Source organism: Bubalus bubalis, chromosome 11 (genome assembly GCF_019923935.1).
Source record: "Bubalus bubalis isolate 160015118507 breed Murrah chromosome 11, NDDB_SH_1, whole genome shotgun sequence".
Lineage (NCBI taxonomy): Eukaryota > Metazoa > Chordata > Mammalia > Artiodactyla > Bovidae > Bubalus > Bubalus bubalis.
The window spans coordinates 19,470,312-19,495,661 of NC_059167.1; the positions used below are offsets into that span (position 1 = coordinate 19,470,312).

The window sequence follows — 25,350 nt, forward strand, 5'->3', positions numbered from 1 at the left end:
CTCTTGATACCCACTCTCCTGATACCATGACCTTGTGGGGGTAGCTTTCAACATATGAAGCTTAGGACACAAATATTCAGACCACAGGTACCAAATGAACTAACTAACCATATGAACTCACATTCTTCAGAGTTCCCCTTACCTAGGGTACTTGTCCAGTCTATTTCTTTTTTTTTTTTTTTTTGACATTTAAATTTTATTTCATTTTTAAACTTTACAATATTGTGTTAGCTCTGCCAAGCATCAAAATGAATCCGCCACAGGTATACATGTGCTCCCCATCCTGAGCCCTCCTCCCTCCTCCCTTCCCATACCATCCCTCCGGGTCGTCCCAGTGTACCAGCCCCAAGCATCCAGCATTGTGCATTGAACCTGGACTGGCGACTTGCCCCATACATGATATTATACATGCTTCAATGCCATTCTCCCAAATCCTCCCACCCTCTCCCTCTCCCACAGAGTCCATAAGACTGTTCTATACATCAGTGTCTCTTTTGCTGTCTCGTACACAGGGTTATCGTTACCATCTTTCTAAATTCCATATATATGCGTTAGTATACTGTATTGGTGTTTTTCTTTCTGGCTTACTTCACTCTGTATAATAGGCTCCAGTTTCATCCACCTTATTAGAACTGATTCAAATGTATTCCTCTCAATGGCTGAGCTATACTCCACTGTGCACATGCACCACAGCTTTCCTGTCCATTAATCTGCGGATGGACACCTAGGCTGCTTCCACGTCCTGGCCACCACAAACAGTGCTGCGATGAACATTGGGGTACACGCGTCTCTTTCCCTTCTGGTTTCCTCAGTGTGTATGCCCAGCAGTGGGATTGCTGGATCATAAGGTAGTTTTATTTCCAGTTTTTTAAGGCATCTCCACACTGCTCTCCATAGTGGCTGTACTAGTTTGCATTCCCACCAACAGTGTAAGAGGGCTCCCTTTTCTCCACACGCTATCCAGCACCCATTGCCTGTAGACCCCTGGACTGCAGCCACTCTACCTGGTGTGAAATGGTACCTCATAGTGGTTTTGATTTGCATTTCTCTGATAATGAGGGATGTTGAGCATCCCCTCATGTGTTTGTTAGCCATCTGCATGTCCTCCCTGGAGAAATGTCTACCCAGTTCTTCGGCCCATTCTTTGACTGGGTCATTCATTTCTCTGGAGTCAAGCTGCAGGAGTTGCCTGTATATTTTGAAATTGCTCTGGCTGCCCACTCCGAATCCCTAGGTGCGAGTCAAGGAAGTCATACTTGAATCGTTTGACCTTATTCATTTCAGTAACAGTCGATTAGATTCATGAGAGACTTAATCTTAACCCAGGAGAATTCTGTCCCTCTCTCGTCGGTCTAGGGTTGTGAAAACAAGTAGTAGATCAGTTGGATGGCTGGAGGTAAGACAGCCAAATGCCTGAAATGAAAGGATCCACTGAGCTAGGGCTGGGACAGACCATGTGTAAGTAGAAGAGGGCGAGAAAATGAAGAATTAGAGAGGCAAGGATGTGAGGACCACGTGTGGTTCTATGAAAGGAAACAGTTTTCCCACCTCCTACGCCACATAGCTTGCTATGCTTCAGTGTCCTCATTCTTTTCAGACCCTCCATTGACTTGGGGGCTAGAATGAAATTCCAATCCTTGCAGTTCTATGGTCCTGATGATGGCATCCACTCATTTACTGTCTGGACAATAATTTTGTTTATAACAAGGGATGTGGACACTAAAATAGACGTAGTGAGGTCCTACGTTTGAAAATAAAGCCCAGCAAAGAAAGCAAAGTACTTAGCACTACTTTAGAATATCTGGCATCATTTTGCAAATTAGGTGTGATGGTTAATTTGGTATGTCAACTTGACTGAGTCACGAGGTGTCCAGATATTCAGTCAAATACTATTCTTGGAGTCTGTGAGGATATTTCTGGATGAGATTAACATTTGAATCAGTAGACTGAATAAGGCAGAATGCCCTCCCTAATGTGAGTGGGCCTCATCCAATAATTTGAAGGCCTGAATAGAACAAAAAGGCTGATTGTGATGCTGGAGAAGACTCCTGAGAGTCCCTTGGACCGCAAGGAGATCAAACCAGTCAATCCTAAAGGAAATCAAACCTGAATATTCATTGGAAGGACTGTTGCTGAAACTCTACTACTTTGGCCACCTGATGCAAAGAGCCAACCCATTGGAAAAGACTCTGATGCTGGGAAAGATTGAAGGCAAAAGGAGAAAGGGGCGACAGAGGATGGCATGGTTAGATAGCATCACCAACTCAATGAACATGAATTTGAGAAAACTCTGGGAGTTAGTGGAGGACAGAGCCTGGTGTGCTGCAGTCCATGGAATTACAAAGAATTGGATGACTTAGTGACTGATCAATAACAACAACTCCTATGAGTAAGGGTGAATTTTTCCTGCCTTCAGACTCAAAACAGAACATTGCCTCTTCCTAAGTCTTGAACCCACTAGCCTTCAGACAGGAAGTAAAACATAAGCTCTTCTAGTTCTCAGGACTTCACACTCTGATGGAATGATCCATCAGCTCTCTGGTGTCTCCTGCTTGCTGACTCACCCTGCAGCTCTTGGAACTAGCCAGCCTCTAATATTGTGTGAGCCAATTCCTTGTAATAAATCTTGTCTGTTTATATACATCATATTGGCTGTGTTTCTCTGGAGAACCTTGACTAATACATTAGGAAGGATGTTCCTCCTGAGTGGACATGGCCTGTGAGCAGATGGTACCTTTGTGTGAATTAGAGCAAGTGCCCCTTGCGGTCAGAGGTGGGGAGAAGCAGAGCATGGATGGGATGTCGGGTCTCCCTTAGCTGGGCTCCATCAGACAAAGCCCAGCCTCCACACCAATCAGTAGTGGCCTTCCAGTAGTGGAGCCCAGGAGTCAGCAAACAAGAGCTTGTGGGCCAAATCCAGCCTGCCACCTAATTCTGTGAGTAAGTTTACTGGAACACAATCATACCCATTTGTGGGCTGCTTCTGCAAACTTAATAAGTTGCAACAAAGAGATCGTAAGGCCCATGAGCTGAAAATACTTATTACAGAAAAAGTTCACTGACCCTAGGCTTAGCCTGTATCTGATATTCATTTTCTAAAGATCCACTGTAAATAACGAAATAAATCTACCACTGAGTACAGGAAATGCATCTCAAGTGCTGGAACTGAATGGGTACTTGGGTCACTTGGTCAACATTTGCTTAAAAACACAATGTAATGCTGGAATCCTATATAAGTTCATTTCCCCCTACAAAAGGTTGAGCAGTGTATTCTCTGGCAGGATAAATCAGGTTTATTGATTATAAGAATACATATGATTCTGTTTCTATTTAAGGTTGGGGAGAGAGAGAAGAAAAGCAAAACTCTAACCCATCAGAAGAAACTTTCAAAGTCTCACCCCAATCATAATTCGAGGAATGCTGTATACCAGTTTCACAGGTTTTTTGAAAGAAGGCCTCATCTGTTGCTTTACTATTTTTCTGTGCTGCTTCAATGATCTTCAATAGGCAGAGAGATCGTGAATAATAACTGGGGATGAAAATACAATTTTCTTGAATTTGTTACATGATAGTGGCTTAGATTGAACTAAAATAGATATATGTGTGGTCTTCTGGTGGGAATATCTAGTAAGAAACACCTGTTGGCTGTAACTATAAGTAGGGTTTTATTTAGAGTTTCTTTAAGAGGGAGTAGAAGACAATGGCCAGAGAAGGCACTGGCAACCCACTCCAGTACTCTTGCCTGGAAAATCCCATGGACGGAGGAGCCTGGTAGGCTGCAGTCCATGGGGTCGTGAAGAGTTGGACACGACTGAGCGACTTCCCTTTCACTTTCCACTTTCATGCATTGGAGAAGGAAATGGCAACCCACTCCAGTGTTCTTGCCTGGAGAATCCCAGGGATGGAGGAGCCTGATGGGCTGCCGTCTATGGGGTCACACAGAGTTGGATATGACTGAAGCGACTTAGCAGCAGCAGAAGAAACTAACAAGCCCAGAGTAATTTTATTTTTTTGCAAGGGATGAGTTAAAAGAGGATGAAATGTTGACAGATGCAGAATAACCACAATAAAAACGTCACCAGAGAAAAACTAGTATGCTTCAAAGATGAGAAAGAGCATTTCACAGGAGACTAAGAGCTGTCAGCAAAGCGACGTGTTCAGAAAATGTGACTGTGTTCTCAATCCATCACCCCATGTCAGGGTTCCCATGTCATGTCTTCAGAACCCCTCCAGGCCTCTCTCCCCAGTTCAGGAGGAGGTGAGACTGAAATCCTGGTGGACATTCACAAAGAAATCTCTTATGAGAGCCCCTCCTTCCTTCCAGCTAGACGGAATGGCTCACTTTTATGCTCTTAAGAACCTACAAGTTAGTAATATATTTCTTATATCAAGAACCCATGGCTGATTCATGTGAATGTATGGCAAAAACCACTACAATACTGTAAAGCATTTAGCCTTCAATTAAAATAAGTAAATTAATTTGGAAAAATAAAATAAAAACAGAAAGCTCTGGGTTCAGCCCACCCGGCAGAAGGCATTCCTGAACGAGTGGAGGGAGACAAGTAAAGCCTGCAGAGCACTGAAGTTTTAGAAACAGCCTGTAGAGTGCACTGTTAAAACAGTGTGATGGGGAAAATTGCAGTAAACGGAAAATACATGGGTAGGGGAACTAAAGGTTTATTTTATTATCCGGACCAACTGCTTTTCCCCCAGTCTGCAGACAGGGATAATTCTGAGTGTAGGAACTCCCCTGGCGATTTTTAATTCCACTGTCCTCCTCGCCGTGGCTCAGCCTTCATCCTGTTGGCCTGGAGTCTCAACTTCTCTGCTTCCCTGGCAGTGGGAGATGTGGCTGCCCTCCTCCTTCGTGCCTGTGGTCAGGGAAAGTGAAGTGTGGTGACATTGAGACCCCATCCCAGCCACTGCACCAGAAGAGAGAAGGGCAGGGCAGATGGCAGGCGGAGCTGACCACACCGAAGTGTCAAATCCGTGCTGGTGACTGGAATACAAATTTACTAAATACAAGGCTTGAAGCCCGGCAGGGATTAACTTGATGCCACTCTGTCAGAGAAAACCAGCAACCTGGGGAAGGCAGTCTCCACATCTCCTGGGGTAAGGATCTCCACTACAGTTTGCTCAGGATGCTGTGAATCGGGCTGTTCCGTAGCAGTGGGTCCAGTCGAGTTCCCAGGCTTGAGTCTCTTAGCTTTGGGTTCATCTGGAATGTGCTACCTATCATCAGCTTTTTAAAAGCAGATTGGCATATATATACACACATACATTCATACAGATGCATATGTGCATCTCCACATAGACACACACTTATACATACACACATACATATGTATAATCATAGCACACATGATATACATACATATAACACATATATGTATAAACATAATACATTTATACACAATATACACAGGTATATGTATATATACATGAAAGTGAAAGTTGCTCAGTCATGTCTGACTCTTTGCGACCCCATGAACTGTATAGTCCATGGAATTCTCAGGCAAGAATATTGGAGTGGGTAGCCTTTCCCTTCTCCAGGGGATCTTTCCAACCCAGGGATTGAACTCAGGTCTCCCGCATTGCAGGCGGATTCTTTACCAGCTGAGCCACCAGGGAAACCCAAGAATACTGGAGTGGGTAGCCTGTCCCTTCTCCACCAGATCTTCCTGACCCAGGAATCAAACCAGGGTCCCCTGCATTGCAGGTGAATTCTTTACCAGCTGAGCTTACCAGGGAAACCCTTATATACCCCCATATATACAGAGATATATAGATACACACATACATCACCTATACATTATTGGGTTGACCAAAAAGTTCATTTGGGTTTTTCTTTCATACCATCATCTTGTATGAAAAAACCCAAATGAACTTTCTAGCCAACCCATTATAAACACATATGTATACATACATATACCCACAATACATACACATGTAACACACATATATACATACACACAAATATATTAATACATACACAATAGACACAAATATACACACACATACATATACAAATACCCATATATACACATACTTATATATAAACATATATATATATACACACACATGTGAGAGCTGGACTGTAAAGAAAGTTGAGCACCGAAGTATTGATGCTTTTGAACTGTAGTGTTGGAGAAGACTCTTGAGAGTCCCTTGGGCTGCAAGGAGATCCAACCAGTCCATCCTAAAGGAGATCAGTCCTGAGCGTTCATTGGAAGGACTGATGTTGAAGCTGAAACTCCAATACTTTGGCCACCTGATGCCAAGAGCTGACTTATTGGAAAAGATTCTGATGCTGGGAAAGATTGAGGGCAGGAGGAGAAGGGGACGACAGAGGATGAGATGGTTGGATGGCATCACCAACTCAATGGACATGAGTTTGGGTAGACTCAGGGAGTTGGTAATGGACAGGGAGGCCTAGCGTGCTGCAGTCCATGGGGTCGCAAAAAGTCAGACACGACTGAGCAACTAAACTGAATACACATGTCCGACTTAATGGACATGAGTTTGAGTAAACTCAGGGAGTTGGCAATGGACAGGGAGGCCTGGTGTGCTGCAGTCCATGGGGTTGCAAAGAATCGGACTTGACTGAGTGACTGAACTGAACACATACTTATGGTAGACACACATATACATGCATGTATACACACACTTGTGTGTGTGTTTGGCTGGGTATTCATGTACAGCTATTCCAGGGTTAACAACAAAATGTACTTTGGGGCCTGAGATGAAAATCATTGGAAAATGCTTAGCTCCTAAGATACAAAAGCACGTGCTCTTTCTCTTTGTGCCTTTCTATTGTTGTCCACGTTTGGCCCTGTACAGACGCACACTCAATAGGCAGTGCTGATGTGCTCAGCCCTGACTTTCTTTTCAAACCCGCTATGGAGAAGTGATGAGGGTCCTAAAGGAAAATCTTTCTTAGAACAAGTCTTTCATCAGCCTTGCCCTTCACAACTTTAGAAAAGCTAATCTGCTCCATCTTTCTGGCTCATCAGAAAGGTTGCCCTGCTGTTCTCAATCCAACAAACATTTCTGCACACTGGGTTTGTACAAAGAACTCTCTTAGGTACTGTGAGGTTACAGAGATGAATAAGATGAGGACCAAAACCTTGAAAACTTTGCATTCAATGGGGAGAAAACCACACAAATGCCTGTAACCCAGATGGGGACAAATGCGGGCTACAATGCATTACAAATAAGAGGCATATTTTAGGAGCATGACAAAAAGAACAACGAGCTCTTAGCAGGGAGAGGAGGAAGTGGATTTGAACACAGCCATGGTGAATTAGTAGAGCTTCCTGACATGGGGAAGACAGAAAGGGCAATTTGGGTGGGGCAGTGGCCTGGGAAGAGGGTACATAAGCACTGCCCACTATGGCTGGCCTCCTAAACTCATGGAAGGACACGGGGGTGGAGGTGGACACGGGACGTCTCAGAAGAATGCCATGCTCAGAGCTTGAACATAACAAAGTAGGGAAGGAGAAGTTGAAAACACTGGCTCTTCGAAGATCACTGAGGAGCTGGCCAGAACAGCTGGGGATAGGGAGCACAAACCTCAGCACAGGAGGAAGAGGGGACGGGAGAGCAAACACAGGAGGAAAACTCACCCCAACTACTCCTCCCTGTCTTCTCCCCTGAGATGCCACCTCCCTGGAATTTGCACAATGAAAGAACCTTCCTCCTGGGAAGGAATCCAGCTTGAAACCTTTCTCCCCTTTGTACATGTTTGGCAGCTGCAGAGAATTCAGCACAGCCATGAAGGTTTCACTGGTGGGAGCAATAGCTTTTAATTAACTCTAGGGAGGATCTGCTAAGAGAGGTGCAAATTGAACGTTTCCCTTACGACCCTCTATGAGGACCGATTTCTAATTAACAGATTCTCCCACTGCAAGCCTAGCCGCCCACCTGCTTCTGCAGCAGGGTAAGCAATAATGATGTATCAGCAAGTCAGCCCTCAAAGAGGGGGTCCTGTGAGTTCCAAGACCTTTTAAAAGCCCAAGACTCATAAAACGGCTTTTCTCAGCAAGGATCAGTTTAAAGAGCTTGCAAATACCTTCTGCTGAAGTTGTAGAAAGGGACAGAGCTGGGGGTCAGAGGGCCTGCTGACAGTCTGAAGGAAACTTGATCATTTACTGGGTTTGAAGTTAATGCAGGCATTAGGGAGTCGCTTGGGAGTGGCCAGGGCTGAATAAGAACGGCTTGCATCGTTGGTGGACTAGGCAGGAGACAAGGGGATGATGTCGCCTTCTTAAGAATAAACCCAAAGGGTGCACAGATTTGGGATCACCCATGAACTTGGAGATCAGTCCAATCTTAGCCTTTATGCCCCTGCAGAATTCTTGGCAAGGAGACTTCTATTTCCTCATTTTGTCAAAAGTGGTATTAATCTTACTTGAATTTTTCTATCTTCTTCTCACATGTGATTTTCCATAGCACAATGAACTCTTCATTCCTTTTTTTGAATGAAAAGTTCTATTTGGCTTGATGGCAAAGAATAAACACATTTTAAATGCCAATTTTCTTCATGCTTAATTTTTCTCTGTGTATCCAATCTGAGGAGTGACAGGAAAAACAACAGTTCTGACAAGGAGCAACCAATAACTTTTAGCAAATCCATTAATTAGGGTCATGTTTACACTTCTTGTCATCAATGAAACATCTGCCTAAATAGGTTTTCTTGGTGTATAAAGTCATAGCCATCTGTCCACATGAGATAATACACTGCTTCAGTTTTATAAGGATGTGAGGCTTATATTTTCTGTCAGAAAAGGGCTTTGACTGCATTAACAGTGTTGGACATGGAGTCAGAAAACGTGGGCTGAGTCTCACTTTTGACACTTGGTAGCAAAGAGGTCTCCAGCCAGGGACCTTTGTTTCAGCATTTGTAATAACTATTTCCTGAAAATCCCATGGGCGGAGGAGCCTGGTAGGCTGCAGTCCATGGGGTCGTGAAGAGTCAGACATGACTGAGTGACTTCACTTTCACTTTTTACTTTCATGCATTGGAGAAGGATCCCTGTTCAGGTGCCACCTGCCGGGGTCCAGCCCCGGCTGATCCAGGGAGTTCGAAGCGGGGATGGCGTCGGCGAGGATCAGGATACAATAGCTTCAATTAGATATTAATTAGAGATGTAAAGAGTAATAGAATGAGGATAGCTCAGTAGGAAAATTCAGTGGAGAAAAGAAGCGGAGTAGCTTGGTTTATGCAGGAGACCAATAAAACTTCAAGACAAGAAGCTTGCACCACTTACATAGGCCGCAGGTGTCCTTCCGTTCTCCCAAAGGAGAGGAGACACTGAGGCCTCCCCGGTTGGATCTTAGAAGCCCAGGCATAATAATTAGTAAGCTTGGTGGGTTCCGCGCTCCAGATGGAGACTCAGCCAGAGTTTGAGAGAGAGCGACATGGGGAGACCAGTATTTCGAGAAACTGATCCCAATTCTTTATTTTCCATGGTCTACTTTTATACACTGAGATGTTATGCACAAGTCACGCGGGGTCAGCAGTCCTGACTTTTATCAAAGTCAGGTGCTTCATACAAATGTATACAGAGGTCTTAGGGGTGTTACATCATCTTCTGGCCAGAGGGCCTGCTGACAATTTATGACCCTCTCCTTGTGACAGTGGTCAGTCAACCAGGACACTTATTTCTCCAGGGGTGATTATTCTTAAAACAGACGCCACCCAAATAAAGTTACATTCCTATAGGGTGAGGGTGTAGTGGGTTTTAGTTAAGGAAAGAATTTACTTAGTCTAAGGTCTAACGTGATTTATATCAAAGGTTAATACTTATTTCTTCTATATATTCATTAATGTGTGTAAGGGCAGGGGATATGGAGACTTAGCAACAAACATTGGCTCAACAAATGAAAAACCCTTTACGAATACAATTTCTAATCAGCCCACTATACTTATACTAATGGTTTTCTAACTTTTCTAAGGAACCTGTTTTTAGAAGGTTTAAAGCATCTCATGCCTCTCACGGTTGGGAGGCTGTGAGCAATCACATGTGGCCGGACAAGCCTGTCAGGCAGGCTAGAGAACCTTCAGAGGAGTTTGTAGGTTAAAACACTCTTGTCACGCCCAGGAGTTTGTATTAACTGGAGCTCTAAGTTAACTCCTTCTCCAAAAGAGGTGGTGGGGGACAGCCCCCTGTAAAGTCAGAGGTGTAGGTGAGAGCACAAAGTAGTAAAGTAGGCAGGCTCTGGTTATGGGGGTAGATGCTCGAGGATTTCCAGGGGGACTCCTGAGGCTCAATCCCGCCTTTGCTTACGTCGAGCCTCCTTCCTCATTACCTTTGCCACGGGCGGAGTGCCTCACGCTGGCCCCCAACAGCAACCCATTCCAGTGTTCTTGCCTGGAGAATCCCAGGGACGGGGGAGCCTGGTGGGCTGCTGTCTATGGGGTCGCACAGAGTCAGACACGACTGAAGTGACTTAGCAGCGGCAGCAGCAGCAGGATGCAAGTGGACTGTATAACTTCTGTGAACATTGGGCACTGCGCGATTAAACAACGCTGCCCTAAGGAACATTTGATAAGAGTAGGGGTGGGGATTGCAATTTAACTGTATTGCCAGGAAGCAGCACATGGCATTCATGAGGGCAATTCATCAGTAGATTGTATTCTAAGTAATAGGGGCTCATTCTGACAACAAGCTTCCGCAGCAGAAAAAGAGAAAATGCTAATCTCATAGGGAGAACATGGGAGCCAAAGGGAAAAGAGTGGGAGAGTGTGTAGGTTACACGACCTGGAATCAGCCATCACTTTCCAAATCAAGTGAGTAGAAAGCAATCATCAGACAGTAGAGGAGATAGAGCAATGAAGAGCCTCACTGGGCTAGACATGCTTCCCAGAGCAGCTGATTCAAGGATTAACACAAATTCTTTGGTAGGGAGAATTTAAAAACTGATATCAGAAAATACCATATAATCCTTTCTAGTTTATTGTATAGACATTGGTTACAATCCTCATTTCAAAGTGTGAGTTTAGTGGCTCAACAGGGCCCTTGGTCATCTTCATGATATTACTATTTTCAAGGATTCCCTTTGTTATTGGCATTTGTTAAATACGTAGGACGAGGGAAACTAACCTAAATCTTAGAATCAAGATTCAGGTACCCAGAGAGAGCAAAGCCAGGGAAACTAACTCCCTTTAAAAATTTCATCTTAGCAAGACATTTCCAGCAGGGTGAGCCATCCGTGACAAAAGCACGCTGATGTACCACCTTCAAGGTGCTGTCCTTCTGCCAAACACTCTTGTCCATGCTTCTAGAACTCTCAGCCTTCTAAAGTATCTGACCTTTCTTTCGCTCTCAAGCCTCCTTCCGAACTTCATTCTCTATGTCTCCTTGTCTAGAAAACCTCACTACATACACTACTGCAGACACGGTGGTGTCTGCTCAATACGTAGACACCTCTGCTCAACACACACCCTCTCTCCCTAGATGGTGACTCTGATCTCCCTCCAGCCTGCAAGCCCCATCTTTCCACTTTGACTTGGAGACTCTGGAAGACCACTGGGGTTATTCCTTTTTCATCCCAAGCAGACCAATATGACCTTCTTCTCTGCTTTTTACCCTTGAAAGCAGCCCCCTAGCTAATTTATCCAAGTATTTAACCTACCTGGTCAAATATCAAGTCTATTTCCAGCCACAGATCCCTTTCATTCAATAGCATCATGAAATGAATTCAGTATTATGGCGTTACTTAAGAAGCCAAGACACCAGACTAATGAAAGAGTCTTGAAAGAAAGAACTGAGTTTTCTAGTATCTTTTGAAGAACAACTAGCTTTGGTTTTTCCAGTAGTCATGTATGGATGTGAGAGTTGGACCATAAAGAAGGCTGAGAACTGAAGAATTGATGCTTTCGAACTGTGGTGTTGGAGAAGACTTTTGAGAGTCCCTTGGACTGCAAGGAAAGCAAACCAGTCAATCCTAAAGGAAATCAGTCATGAATATTCATTGGAAGGACTGATGCTGAAGCTGAAGCTCCGATACTTTGGTTACCTGATGTGAAGAGCCGACTCATTGGAAAAGACCCTGATGCTGGGGAAGACATAAGGCTGGAGGAGAAGGGGATGACGGAGGGCGAGATGGTTGAATGGCATCACTAACTCAATGGACATAAGTTTGAGCAAGCTCTGGAAGATGAAAGACAGGGAAGCCTGGTGTGCTGCAGTCCATGGAGTCGCAAAGAGTCAGACATGACTGAGTCACTGAACAACAAAAAATATAACATTTATGTTATCCTGTCAGCTAAAGGGGCTTCCCTAGTGGCTCAGATTTTAAACAATCTGCCTGCCAAGGCAGGAGACCTGTGTTCAATTCCTGGGTTGGGAAGATCCATCAGCTAAAGAGAAAGTTGGCTCATGTCTTACACCCCAGGAAGCAGAGACATGGGCAGAGCAGGTGGCCATGGCTACCTCTGTGGTCTATCTTGTCTTTCAACCCCCCTTCTAATGACACATTGCAGGTTGGAAATCCCAACCCTGAGACAGTCACATATTAAGGACTTTCGGGCAATTTGGGCATTTCAAATGGTTTAAGGAACCCCATTACCTGAAAAGGGTAACACATTAACTCTCTGTTACAAATTTCTGAAAACCAATCGATTCTAATCTACTGGTACCCAGTCATCAATCAATAAAAAGGGTCATAGGAAGGTCAGGTATGTTTGTTGGAAAAAAGGGACAAACATGCCCTTTCTGCTGCCACATCCATTTCACATGGATGCCACCACTCAATGGTCTGCATTACAGCCAGAATCCTAGTAGTCTTTACTGATGTTTCACAAGCTTTTCATTTTTCTTGTCCATTTCAAGTTTGGAATACATGAATGATCCAGAACACAATAATCTCTAAAAAGTGCTAAAATGTCTAGAAATACCATATAACTGATGAGACCTTTATGTCAGCTACAGTGATTTTTTTTTTAAACACAAAGGGGATCATTGTAATTCTGCTTAAAATCTTTCAATGGCTTCCAGTGTAACTGGAACTGAATTGTATAAAATTCACTGGAATTTGAATTGTATAAAATTCAAATCCCTCACTGTGGGCTATACTGCCCTGTAGGATCTGGCTCTTCTCTATCCTTCCAGATGCACGGGTTACCATGTCCCAGTTGCTCAGCAACCTCCAGCCACTCTTCACCCTATTCCTCAAGCACATCATACTCACTCTGCCTCAGGGCCTTTGCACTTGCAATCCCTCTCCTACAATGAACTTCCCCTAGGTTTTTGCAGATCTGCCTCTGCAGTCCTGACTCAGAAGTCACTTGCTCACAGAAGCTTGCCTGACCAACCTGTATCAAGAGGGCCCCTCCCCTAGCCACTTGATCCCATCACTTACTTTTATTTTCTTCATTGCATTTATCACTCTAGCAGCAGAAACTCAGTGTTATTTAAATTCATGAAATAAGTGTGTCTAGTTCTCAATGGTCTCTCTTGCCCCGAGAATCTTGTTATATCCCTTACTTTTTAGCTTGCTACATATGTCTCATTCTCTCTGCATTAATACACCAATAACTATCTCTGTATTAGTAGCAACCAATAACTTTCAGCAAACCCATTAAATTAGGATTAGGGTCATGTTTCTGCTTCTTGTTATAGCCTAAACACCTGCCTAAGTAGGTTTTCTTAGTGTATAAAGTCATAGCCATCTGTCCACATGAGATAAGAGTCTCCACTTAAGTTTAGTAACGATGTGAGAACTTGAGGCTTATATTTTCTGCTGGAAGAGGGCTTTGCAGAAAGAGTGCTGGAATGGAGTCAGAAGACTTCAACTGACCCTTGGTAGAAGAGATCTGAGGCAAGTAACCTCTGTTTCAGCATTTAGAAAAGGAAAATCATAACTACTTCCCAGGATGCAAATGAATGTAGAACTTCTATTACGTTGAGCATTGGGTGATTAAATAATAATTATTGATTGATTTGCTTTGATCCATCTCTTCTCTCTACATCATAAGCTCCATGAGAACAACAATGTGGTTTCTCTCTTCATAACTGTGTCTACAGTGTGGGGAACAGCATCTAGTATACAGTCGGTGCTCACTACATTTGTTGAGTAGTTATATTAGCAGTTGGTCCTCACAGTTGTTCTGAGAGATAAATACATCACCCCCACTTCACATGTGAATAGCCTGAGGTTACAAAAGGCTGGTCAGGATGCCAAAACTGACACTTAACTGTAACACATTCTTTGTACGGTTAATTTGATGAGTCAGCTTGACCGGGCTACAAGGTATTCAGATGGTTTGTCAAACACTTCTGGGTGTTTCTAAGAGGGTGCTCTTAGATGAGTTTGGCATTTAGGTCAGTAGATTGAATAAAGCCGGGTGTGGGTAGACCTCATCCGATCAGGTGAAGGCTTGAATAGAACAAAAGGCCAACCATCCCTGATTAAGTGGGAATTCCCCCTGCCAGATTGCCCTTAGAACATTTTTCCCCTGCCATCCAGTCTTGAGTGGCAACATCGGCTCTTCCTGGGCCTTGAGCCTGTGGGTCACTGGACTGGAACTACACATCAGGTCTCCTGGGCCTCCTGCTGGCTGACTCACCCTGCAGATCTTGGGACTTATCAGCCTCCACAACTGCACAACCCAATTCCTTCTAAGGAATATCTCTGGCCATTTGTAGGTCTGTTCCTGGGCCATCAATCATTCATCTAAGTCTGCTAATGGCTCCCATCTCCCCATGACTCACAACACAATTTCTCTTTTGAGACTCTGCTGTCACCTTGGGTAGGCTAACTACCTTTCCCAGAATTTCCTGCTCTGTATGTTTCTGACTAGAATGGGCCATAAGAGACCTTTATGTGTGAAATTCAGAGGGCAGAAGTGAAAGAGCAGCTTTACCAATATACCTTACATATCCATTGACAGCCAGAAAAATCCTTCTCGTGCTTGAAGGGTGAATTCTTTTTTTGCTACTAGCCAGAGAAAACTCTGCTCTTGAAGGCTTCATGGGAGGTGAAGCCCAGTCAAATGATCCACATGTTATAAAAGTCTGTGCTGTATAACATATCTGATCCTAGAAATAAAGAGATAGACCCACATACAAAGATCCAGATATTATGCAAAGCAGGTACGCCCTGGGAGGCTCTCAGAACTCTGCTTACTACAGTGCCCGTATTAAACTCATGATGGTCTAGATATCTACAGGTAAGACTCACTCTTATGCACTGTTCCTGGTATATAGGTCTGCTTTCACTCATAGGGGTGCTCTTCTACTGTTTTTCTACCTTTTTGTTGGGCAAACAATACTCATGTTTTCATGAATAATTAGGTAACAGATTGTAGCACTATAGAAATGAGAAATTTCTCTATTCCTTTAAAATTTTCACTTATTAAGTCATTTAATTGCAAAATAATAACACATGCTCATTAAACACATATAGAAAATCAGAACAGTGAAAGTAGTCATCTCACTATATCCAAATCACCACACAAGACAAACATTCTGTTAATTGTTGACTTGTTCACAGTGGATGCTACAGTGCTTTTGGGATTTGATGGAATCCAGGTAGCAAACTTTCACTCTGGTGGGTGAGGATAAATTTTCTGTGAAAGGAAACAGATGTATTCTTGTTAATTAACCCAGAAAGCAGTTAATCCTGAGTCATGGAACCAAGTAACCTGCATTTGTTTCCTGCTGCTACGTTAACAAATTATCACAGACTCAGGGTCTTAAAGTAACACAAATTAATTCTCTTACACTTCTGGATGTCCAAAGTCTAAAATGGGTGGTAGGGCTGTGATTGTTCTGAAGGTTCTAAAGGAAAAATTCATTTCCTTGCTTGTTTTTTTTTTTTTTAAGCTCTTGAGTTTGCCTGCATTCCTTGGCGTGTGGCCTCTCCCTTCTCCAAAGCCAATAGTAGCATCAACCTGACCTCTGCTTCGATCACAACACTTCTCTGACCCTGAGCCTCCTGCCATTATCCCTTTGTTGATTTGGCCCATGTAGATAATCTGGGGTAATCTCCCTACCTGAAGATCCTGAACTTACATGTGCGAAGTCCCTTCTGTCATGCAAGGCAGTAAATATGAAGGCTCTGGGCACTTGGAAGTGGACATCCACGGTGGCCATTATTCTGTCTACTGTGTGAGCCTTGGCCCGATGAAAACAAACTCCTGTGGCCTTTGGTTTCACTCTGGAAGGTCTGGGGTGGTACCGGTGGTGAAGGCTGGGCTGCGCTAACTGTGCAGTGACTGGATGGCAGGGAGTAGAACCCCGGGCCCTGGATGCAACACCGATGGGGCTGTGGTTTGAGAGCTCATGAACGTGTACCCGAGTTCCAGTCGCACTGGTGGGTGATGGTATGAACTGGGGCTGACCTGATAGACTCAAAGACAGCATGACTGTACTTCTTAAGTCAGAGGGGCAAGATGCTTCTGCACCCAATGTGGACTGACGCTAGAACTGCCCCTAATCCGTTGTCTTTGCCACTTCAGGTTCAGGGGTAAATGACTTTCTGGGACACTCCTAACTGGGTATGGCATGGAAGGAATGGCCCCCTCCCTCAGACCTCCAGGAACAATCTGGAGAGTGCTCCTGGCGGTACGGGCTGTCCTAGCCCAACATTAGCAGTTTCACCGGGAGGAAACAGTGCTGTTCAGTAGTAATAAATGGTCCCAAATTATTACATATGTGAGCAGAAAATACCTTCCATTTTGCAGCTAGGCACGTTTCCATATACACTCCTGATGAAATGCCACTTCCATCTGCATATACCAGGGTCAAGGACATCTTTTTCATACCTTCTTAAGCTGAATCAACAATTTTGTAAATGGATGCAACTCCATACACCTGTCATACTTGATGTATTCAGGTCTCCCTGCAGTTACCCAAGGTTATTCTTCGAGCAACTACAAAGGTGACATCTCCTAGGTGTCCTTTAGGCCTGCGCTGGGGGATAAAGGTCACCACAAGAGATTATACTTGAGGCATCAAGAGCCAGTGAGTGAAATTAACACCTGCATAAGGCAGGAGTGTTTATCAACGGCTGGTAACCGTATTTCCTCTCATCTCTTATTACTTTAAATCTTAATGTGGCCCGTGCACTATTCCGTAGCTTACCCATACTTGCTACACAGTGCCCTTATTTCCTGTGTATATACCTCTTGCTGTCCCTGTCGCCTACACTCCTGCTGTGTTAGCTGTTGACCTAATTTAATGCCCAGCTGGAAACTTCCCTCTCAGTTGTGATTAAAGGGAAAAAAGAAGAGAGGAGGTGATCTAGTTACTTGCATATGTATAGTTCTTTGATGAAAGGAAAAAAGGTAATGAAGGAAGAAGTTGCCTAATGACCCACATATATATTATTTCTTCCTAGGCTCAGGTTTCTTGCCCATAATGCAAGCTCTAAAAGGCAGAACCAACCTTCTCAAGTCTCTCTAGAATGCTCAATTTCAATTATGTACGAATGTATTCATATGAATGTATTTCATATGAATTCATATGTATGTATTCATATGAATACATGTTCCTGTTTAGTCGCTAAGTCGTGTCCAACGCTTTTTGCAACCCCATGGACTGTAGCCCGCCAGGTTCCTCTGTCCATGGGATTCCCCAGGCAAGAATACTGAAGTGGGTTCCATTTACTTCTCAAGGGGATCTTCCCGACCTGCACTGGCAAACAGATTCTTTACCACTGAGCCATTAGGGAATCCTGACCTTATACATCTCCAATTTAATTTCCTTAAAGCCATGTTTCAACTGTGAAGGTGAAAGTTGCTCAGTTGTGTCCAACTCTGTGACTCATGGACCACACAGTCCATGGAATTCTCCAGGCCAGAATACTGGAGTGGGTAGCCTTTCACTTCTCCAGGGGATCTTCCCAACCCAGGGATCAAACCCAGGTCTCCCACATTGCCGGCACAACCAGTTTTATCTCTAATCACCTAATTTGCTGGCGTGACTCTTTTGGCAGAATTTCCAGTTTAAGGAAAAAGAATGGGGATGGACACAGCGCATTATAGTCACTGGGAGCAAGATGATGGGGCTGCGCCCAGGATGGAGTAAAAGGGGCACAGAGCCTGAGTTGTGGATAGACAATATTTTGTACACTAGTCTAGCTTTTTGATGCTGTAATGATGGCAAGACATTTTCAACAGGCCAGTCTGTCTGTGTTTTCAGTACATTTGTTAGTAAAGAGTCATGGACAGCTAGAAACTGAAAGGGCATTTGAGAACAGTGATTTGAGAACGTTTAATCCACCACCTTCTGGAATAGGAAACGGCTACCCACTCCAGTATTCTTTTCTGGAGAATCCCATGGACAGAGGAGCCTGGCGGCAGTTCATAGGGTCACACAGAGTTAGACACGACTAAAGTGACTTTCACTAGCACAATCCACCACCTTCATTTTACAGAGGATGAAGTGGAAATCCAGACTTGTCCAGTGACTTGCCACAGTCAGCTAGCAGTTAGTTTACAGAAGAGAAGCCAAAATCTAAGTCTTCTGATTATCAGGCAAGTGCTCTTCCCACATAACATGTTGCCCCTTCTTCCTTTGGATCTGTAGCCCCAGTTGCACTGGCTATGGTGAAATGAGATTACTCTTAGCAAAGGTCAGGTAACCCTCTTCTCTCCTGGGCCCAGAGTACATGTCCTGAGTCCTTATCCAATTGATCACAATCTGTGATTCTGGAGGCTGGATAAGAACGTGGTAGGCGGAATAATGCCCATCTTCCACCCACTGAATACATCCATATCCTAAGCCCTAGAACCTGTGACTATTTTAGGTCATATGCAAAGGGAATTAAGGCTGTAAATGGAATTTTTAAGGTTGTTAATCAGCTATCCTTTAAATAGGGAGATTATCCCACATTATCCAAGTGAGCCCAAGGTAATCACAAGAGTCCTTACACATAAGAGGCAAAAAAACGAGTAATGCCGTGGGAGAAGAACTCAACTCACTGTTGCTGGGTTTGAAGAGGGAAGGGGACCATGAGCAAAGAAATGTGGGCAACTTCTCGAAGATGGAAGAGGCAAGATTCTCCACAGAACCTCCAGAATGAGCATACCCTGTCAACACCTTGATCTTAATTCACTGAGACCCTTGTCAGACTTCTCATCTCCAGAACTGTAAAGTAATCATTTGTGTTGTGACAATTTGTTATAGTAGCTGCAGAAAAGCAATGCAAAGTTAGAATGACTCCACACAAATCATCACATGTTAAAATGCTCCATTCTCCAACCAGCTCCTTTTGACTCTTAACCAGGTGTGAACCTGGTCAGATCCACAATTCAATGAATTCTCACTCTCTCAAACCATAACCTCTCCTTCCCCTAACCGCCCAGCACATTGCTGGTGCTACTTCTCTTGCATTGTTAACAGCCTGACTAATAGGCCTGGGCTTTCCAACCACAACTTTTTCATCCATCAATCCATCAACCAGCATAATGCTTGGAAACAGTAGGTGTTCAATGAATGTTTGCAGAACTCAAATTCAATCCTAAAGAGAATGGCTGATTTTTTTTTTTTCCTCTCACAGTTCGCAAAGAATTAGGCACACAGCATATTATAAATGGCACTAAATAAAGGAGAGAGACTCCACATAATTTTTGGTATACTAAAGAGTTTCTTTTGGCAGAATGAGGGCTGGGGTAAGGTGTGACTGTATGAAAGCTGGAATTCATGGCCTTTGATGTATTATAGAATTCTTTAATGACTTGTCTTTCCCAACTGCCCAACAACAAATGAAGATGTATTTTGAGGCCTGGTTGACAGGCCGCGTTGCAAGTCCAAACTATTGTTGCTGCAATGGAACAGCTTGTCACAGCAGCCTAATTTATTCTCTCTCTGAAAGCCTGGCACCAGCTCTGCAACTGAAACTGCTTTTGTCTGAGTCTCAACTATTGCCGCCAACCAAGCCAAAATGTGCATTCATTGTGCACTGTCTGGTTGCATGCTAATTGTGGCCGTGTCCTCGGGTGACATCTGAAAGGCTGGACAGTTGACAATGAATAGTCTTTGCCCGCTCTCCTCTCTCCTACCCTTTCCCTGTGGCAGTTCCTAGGATCAGGTCATTTCATTTCCTTTCTCTATATTTCTCCCTGCCTTGGAGGATTCCATTTGTTCTGGCTGTCACCCAGTCTCATTCTTTTCCACAGACCAATGCTGTGAGCATGAACCTGAGTCCCAGAAAAGTTGCACAGGAGCTGACATCTTGCAAACTAAAGCGTTTTGAATGCAAAGAGCAGCGCGTGGCAGAGGGGAACCTGATCTAAATTATCCCGTCACCTCGGTCTCCTCTGTGAATCCCTTCTCCAGGAAATCTCTTGGGATTTCTGCCAAAAGATTCTCCCTGCAAAGCGTTTGACTTGCAACTTTTTTTTTTTTTTTTTGTATGCGCAATGAATGCTAGCTTTTGATTTTCTCCCCTTTCCAAATGTAAACTTCTGAGGGTAGGATATGTGCAGCATTTCACCATTTCTATCCTCTAATATTCCAACAGAATAGTTTACACAGTAGGGACTAAGTCCATATTTGATGTATTAAATTAAAAGTACATGGCACTTCATTGAGATAAAATGTGTGTATATGGAGTCAGAGAGGAAAAGAAAGAGGAAGGGAGAGAAAGAAAGAGTGCTTGAACATGAGCTCTTTTTAATATGCATTTTCTCTGTAAAATTAAGGAAGTACTCCTCTGGAAGGAGAAAACATCCTGTCCATCTATAAAATCATATATTGAAATAACACACATTATTCAAAATCTCACACTAAAAGGGAAGTCAACCAGTTCTTACTAAAATGTGGTGATTGGTGACATTAAAACAGATCTGTCCTGAGTTTCTTAAAAATCTTAAGGACAGGATTACAGCCATTAGAGGTCCATCAAGCTTTAACACTCTATTCAACATCTCCAATACCTCTACCTCTTTGAGGCTGTGGATTTAGGACACTGAAATGTATTTCCTCTCCCATATACACTCTCTTCCAATCTTATACAACAAGCAATCGCTTGTCAGTATTGATCAAGCCAAGTTGGTAACTCAACATTCATCCCTTCATTCAAGGTAGATTTTAAACTTGGACGCTTATACCAATCCACAGAATCCTAAGAGTTTCAGCATGAAGATCTTCAATGCATACAGTTCTACTATTTCTTGATAGCCTGCTTGTTGATCTCCATGTGGAGTTAACTTTGCCAAATAAAAGTAACCATTGATTAGGGTGACTGTGGATGCCATCATATGTATGCAAAAATGTAGTGGAATTTATCAACCAGTGAACTTCAGATTACAGGAAAGCTCAGCGCTCAGTGTGATTTGGTCCTTAGTTGTGTCAATAAAGCATGTTGACACGCAGCTGAGTATAGAACATCACACTGGGATTGTGATGAAACAAACCAACTAAAGGAAAAGTTAGTTCTGGTTCTCAGAGAGCTTACGCCTTTGATACACACGCAAAAGAGTCAGACATGGCTTAGCGACTTAACAACAACACATTCAGAAGGAGGCAACACAAACTAAGCAGTAGGGCCTTTTATTTAACTCAGTGGGCCAAATTATCATATTTAATGTGGGAAAAGGGTAATGATTATCTACCAATTTGCATATATTATAGACAAGAAAGCTAAGGACCAGAGAGATGACATCCACAGCCCAAGGACATCCTGTCCTCTGGGACACAGAAACAATTTTGTATCACAAAATCAGCCTTGGTAATCACAGAATATCAAAGTCCAGATGGATGTCAGAAGTTAGGGGCCAGTTTCCTCTCTTGTACATGCATTCTTCAGCTATTTCCTGAAATGAGCTGTTTTCTATCAATGTAATCATATAAAAATTAACCAGCAGCATGGCGAACATCTGGAAAGAGCAGAGATGGTGGGATTTAAAGTCTTAAGATTAAATAACTCATTCATTTACCACTCAAGTTTATTGAGTATCTACTATGTGCCAGGCATTGTGAGAGCTACTAGGAATCCAGCACTGAAGTCATGTCCTCATGGACCTTACATTCTAGTAGGAGACAGACAGTAAACAAATACATGAGTAAAATATTCAGTAAGCCAGATTATGATAGTAGTATGGGAAAAAATGCAGTGCTATGGAGAAAGGAGGAATTCTAGCTGTGGGGGGAGGGAATAGGAAAGGTTTTTACACAGGATCATCATTAAAAAAGCATCATTCCAGCAAAGACATAAAAGTTAGAGAGTAAATCATGTAGCTCCCTGGGACAAGAGGATTCCAGGCAGATGGAAGAGCAAATGCAAAGGCCATGATTTTTGAAGAGACAGCAAGGATACCAACATGACGGAAGTAAAGTGAACAAGCATGAGCAATGATGGCAAGGCAGGCCAGAGGAATAATGGGGGTAGAAGGCAGATTGTAGCCCTAGTACAGACTTCCCTGCCTGGGTGCTGGGAACTGACTTTAGGGGAACAAGGGCAGAAGCAGGGAGACCAGGGACAAGGCTCTCACAGTGGTCAGGCAGAGAGATGACGCTGGCTGGGATCAGGGTAGGAGTGACAGAGGAGATAGATTCTGGGGGTACTTAAGCAGAATAGTGGTTACCTTAGGGGAAGGGGGTGGGAGAGGGCAAAATGGGTAAAGGGGGTCAACAGTTTGGTGATGGATAGAAACTAAATTTTTGGTGATGGACATGATAGAGGGTATACAGAAGTCAAAATACAGTATTGTACATATCAAACTTATATGATGTCATAAACCAATAAAAAAGAAAAAGTGAAGCTGGCAGGGATTCACCGCTACACTAAAAGCAGGATGTGAGAGAAATAAGGGAGAAAGTACCATCGCAGCTAGGCATTTAATATGAACATCGCTGTACCGTCTAGTGAAATGGAGAAGCCTGAAGGAATATGTTGTGACAGGAAGCTTGGGTCTAATTACCAGCTATATATCACTGGGCAAGTCGCTTAACCCCTCTGAACCTCAACTTCCATCTGTATTCAGTAATGCCTTTTTACTCCACAGAACTGTTGAGAGATTCAACCAGGATAACATGTAAGGTGGCGTGCCTGGTATAAAGCATAACGCTGAAGGTTGTTATCACCCTTGGGGAGGGATTCTGCCACACCTGTCCTGCCTACCCACCTCCCCTGTCCCAGCCATCCCTCCTCACCTAAAATCTCTCTCTCTCTGAGCCAAGGCTAAATGAATCACTGCTGCAAAGTCTATTAGAAGTCACAAGTAACTTATAGCAACTGGTGAATGAAATCCTATTTTGGGGAAGAGTGACTGAACACTCACATGCCACAAAGCCAGAGCTCAGAGCCCCGAAGCAGCCTCTTTTTCGTTGATTTGTGAGGCAGAGTGGGAGGAAGTCAGAGAAATATCACGGGTGTGCTATTCCATTTCCCTCAGGTAGAAACCACCCAGAAGAGAAAGTTCATTGCCTATCAAACTGTGCGGGGAGGTTTTTAAAAAATTGCTATGGAATTTAAAAGAACAAAAAAAAAATAGTATAGAAGAGGCAAAGAGGAGACAGAAAGATTCCAATTATGACACCTTAGGAAAAAATTCACCTTTGAGTATCAGCTTGTTATTCTTAGGTTAACAAGAGAGGGCCACTCAAGGCTTGGTGAGGTGGGGGCAGAAATATTTCCAAAGGTGGGCTTGCCAGGAACTAGAGCAGCTATTCTTAATGATGAGTTTCTCCTATGATATCCTGGACTCTAGAATAACAATCTACAAGACAAGCCTAAATGTCAGCAAATTTCAATATTTGTTGTTGTTCAGTCACTAAGTCATGTCTGATTCTATATAAACTACAAATTCTCTAAACACCATGTATAGAATAATTGGGGGGAAATGATCACTCTTGAAAGCTAAGTCAGATTCTTCCGATAAATGTTCACATGGAGTGTGTGCTTATGTATGTCACTGAACCATCAATTACTCCGGAAGCTAAGATCATTATAGAAATAACCACATTCTATGCTTCAGGGTAGAAATTAATAGGCTATGGTGACAAAAATGTTTTTTTTTTTTTTTTTTTTGCTTATCTTAAGAATCTGTAATCTACAGCAGGCTGAAAGAAGAGATTCAAGTGTCAGGAATAGACTAACAACAGATGTCTTTCACTCTTCTTGCAGTACAAGTAATGAGTGCGTTTAGTTAGTCACAGGTTCCATGGAGCTGGAATGACACAAAATAAACTTGTGTCAAATAAACTTGCTGGCCCCTGAACTAACGAACTATCAGGAAAAAGAGCCTTCACTGAGCCTAGCTCAGCCTTGATACCGTTGAGCCTCAGATAGAAAGAACATATTCCTCAGCCTGGGAAGAAATCTAGAAATGCCTATGAGCTTCATTCTGAGCGATGAGATTAGAAGAGATATCCCTAAATTGTTTCCCAAAGCTTGGACATCTCTTGAGAAAGTGATTAGAGAGGGAAACTTTCAACTCTTTTCATTTCAAACCAGTATTCCTTGAATCCTGCCCTAAGTACTGAAGATTTATGAGACAATCTAATTTGGAGAAAGCAGCGCACAATACTGAAGAAAACTGGATAACAAAAAAGGTAAGTGTGAAGATTAAAAGTGGCGGCCAAATATGCTATAGGAGGTGGGGACTAGGGTCTCTTCCTTTAAAGCTGGGAGTTGTAACTGCTTGGCTATTAGAATATAGCAGAAGTGACTCTGGGCCCAGGCTTAGAATACTTCAGCTTCCACTTCCTTTTTCTTCTTCCTTTTTCTTGAAGTGATCCCCATGGGTGGAATCAGCTGCCATACAATCAGTCTGAGACCACCAAGTGTAGGTGTAAGTGGTCTGGGGACATCCCAGCTGAGTACATCTTCCAGCCACTCCACCAAGGCACTGGGCATGTAAGTGAAGCTGCTTAGCCTCTTCCAGATCAGCCACCTGCCAACAAACCACTGAGTGACCTCAACTGGGGTCCACAAGGATCAAAGAAACGCCCACCTGAGATCTGCCAGAACTCCTGATCCACAAACTCAGGAGACATGAGAAAACATTTATTGTTTTAAGCTACTAAACTTTGGGGGTAGTTACATAGCATAGATAAGCAGAACAGCAAATATGAACAGATGCACTCCCCTCTCCCTTCTCCTGCAAAAAGTGGCATGACTGAAATTCAGAGTGGGAAAAGATCAATATGGGTTGGAGTATTTAGGGAAAGCTATAGAAAGGGAAGAAACTGGGTTGAATCTGAAAGCAAAGCTTTGTACAGGCAGGTGGCTCCCAAGAAGTCTTCTATGCCCTCTAGTACCCAGACCAGTACCCAGAAGGAAATTCTCCATTTGAACCCTCAGGCCTGTGGCTGAACCAGGTGGCAGATTTCCCATGAAGTGGAGAGAAACACAGTGCCAATGGGCCCAAACCTGAAATGTCACACTGCTGCCAAA

General features: G+C 43.4%; 1 protein-coding gene and 2 long non-coding RNA genes across 17 annotated transcripts in view; all 3 read right to left on the minus strand.

Annotated features, from left to right (window-relative positions):
• RGS6 (regulator of G protein signaling 6) overlaps positions 1-25,350 on the minus strand; it is a 639,493-nt gene that overhangs the window by 259,283 nt on the left and 354,860 nt on the right. The window lies entirely within an intron of this gene.
• LOC123327975 lies at positions 4,662-9,027 on the minus strand. Its single transcript, XR_006542638.2, has 2 exons — positions 7,626-9,027; positions 4,662-4,871 (listed from the first exon to the last, which is right to left on the minus strand). It is a non-coding gene; the product is annotated as an uncharacterized LOC123327975 (long non-coding RNA).
• Positions 14,663-25,350, minus strand: part of LOC123327976 — a 53,631-nt gene continuing 42,943 nt past the window's right edge. Inside the window, exon 2 of the long non-coding RNA XR_006542639.2 lies at positions 14,663-15,574. This is a non-coding gene — a long non-coding RNA (uncharacterized LOC123327976). The remainder of the gene's footprint in view (positions 15,575-25,350) is intronic.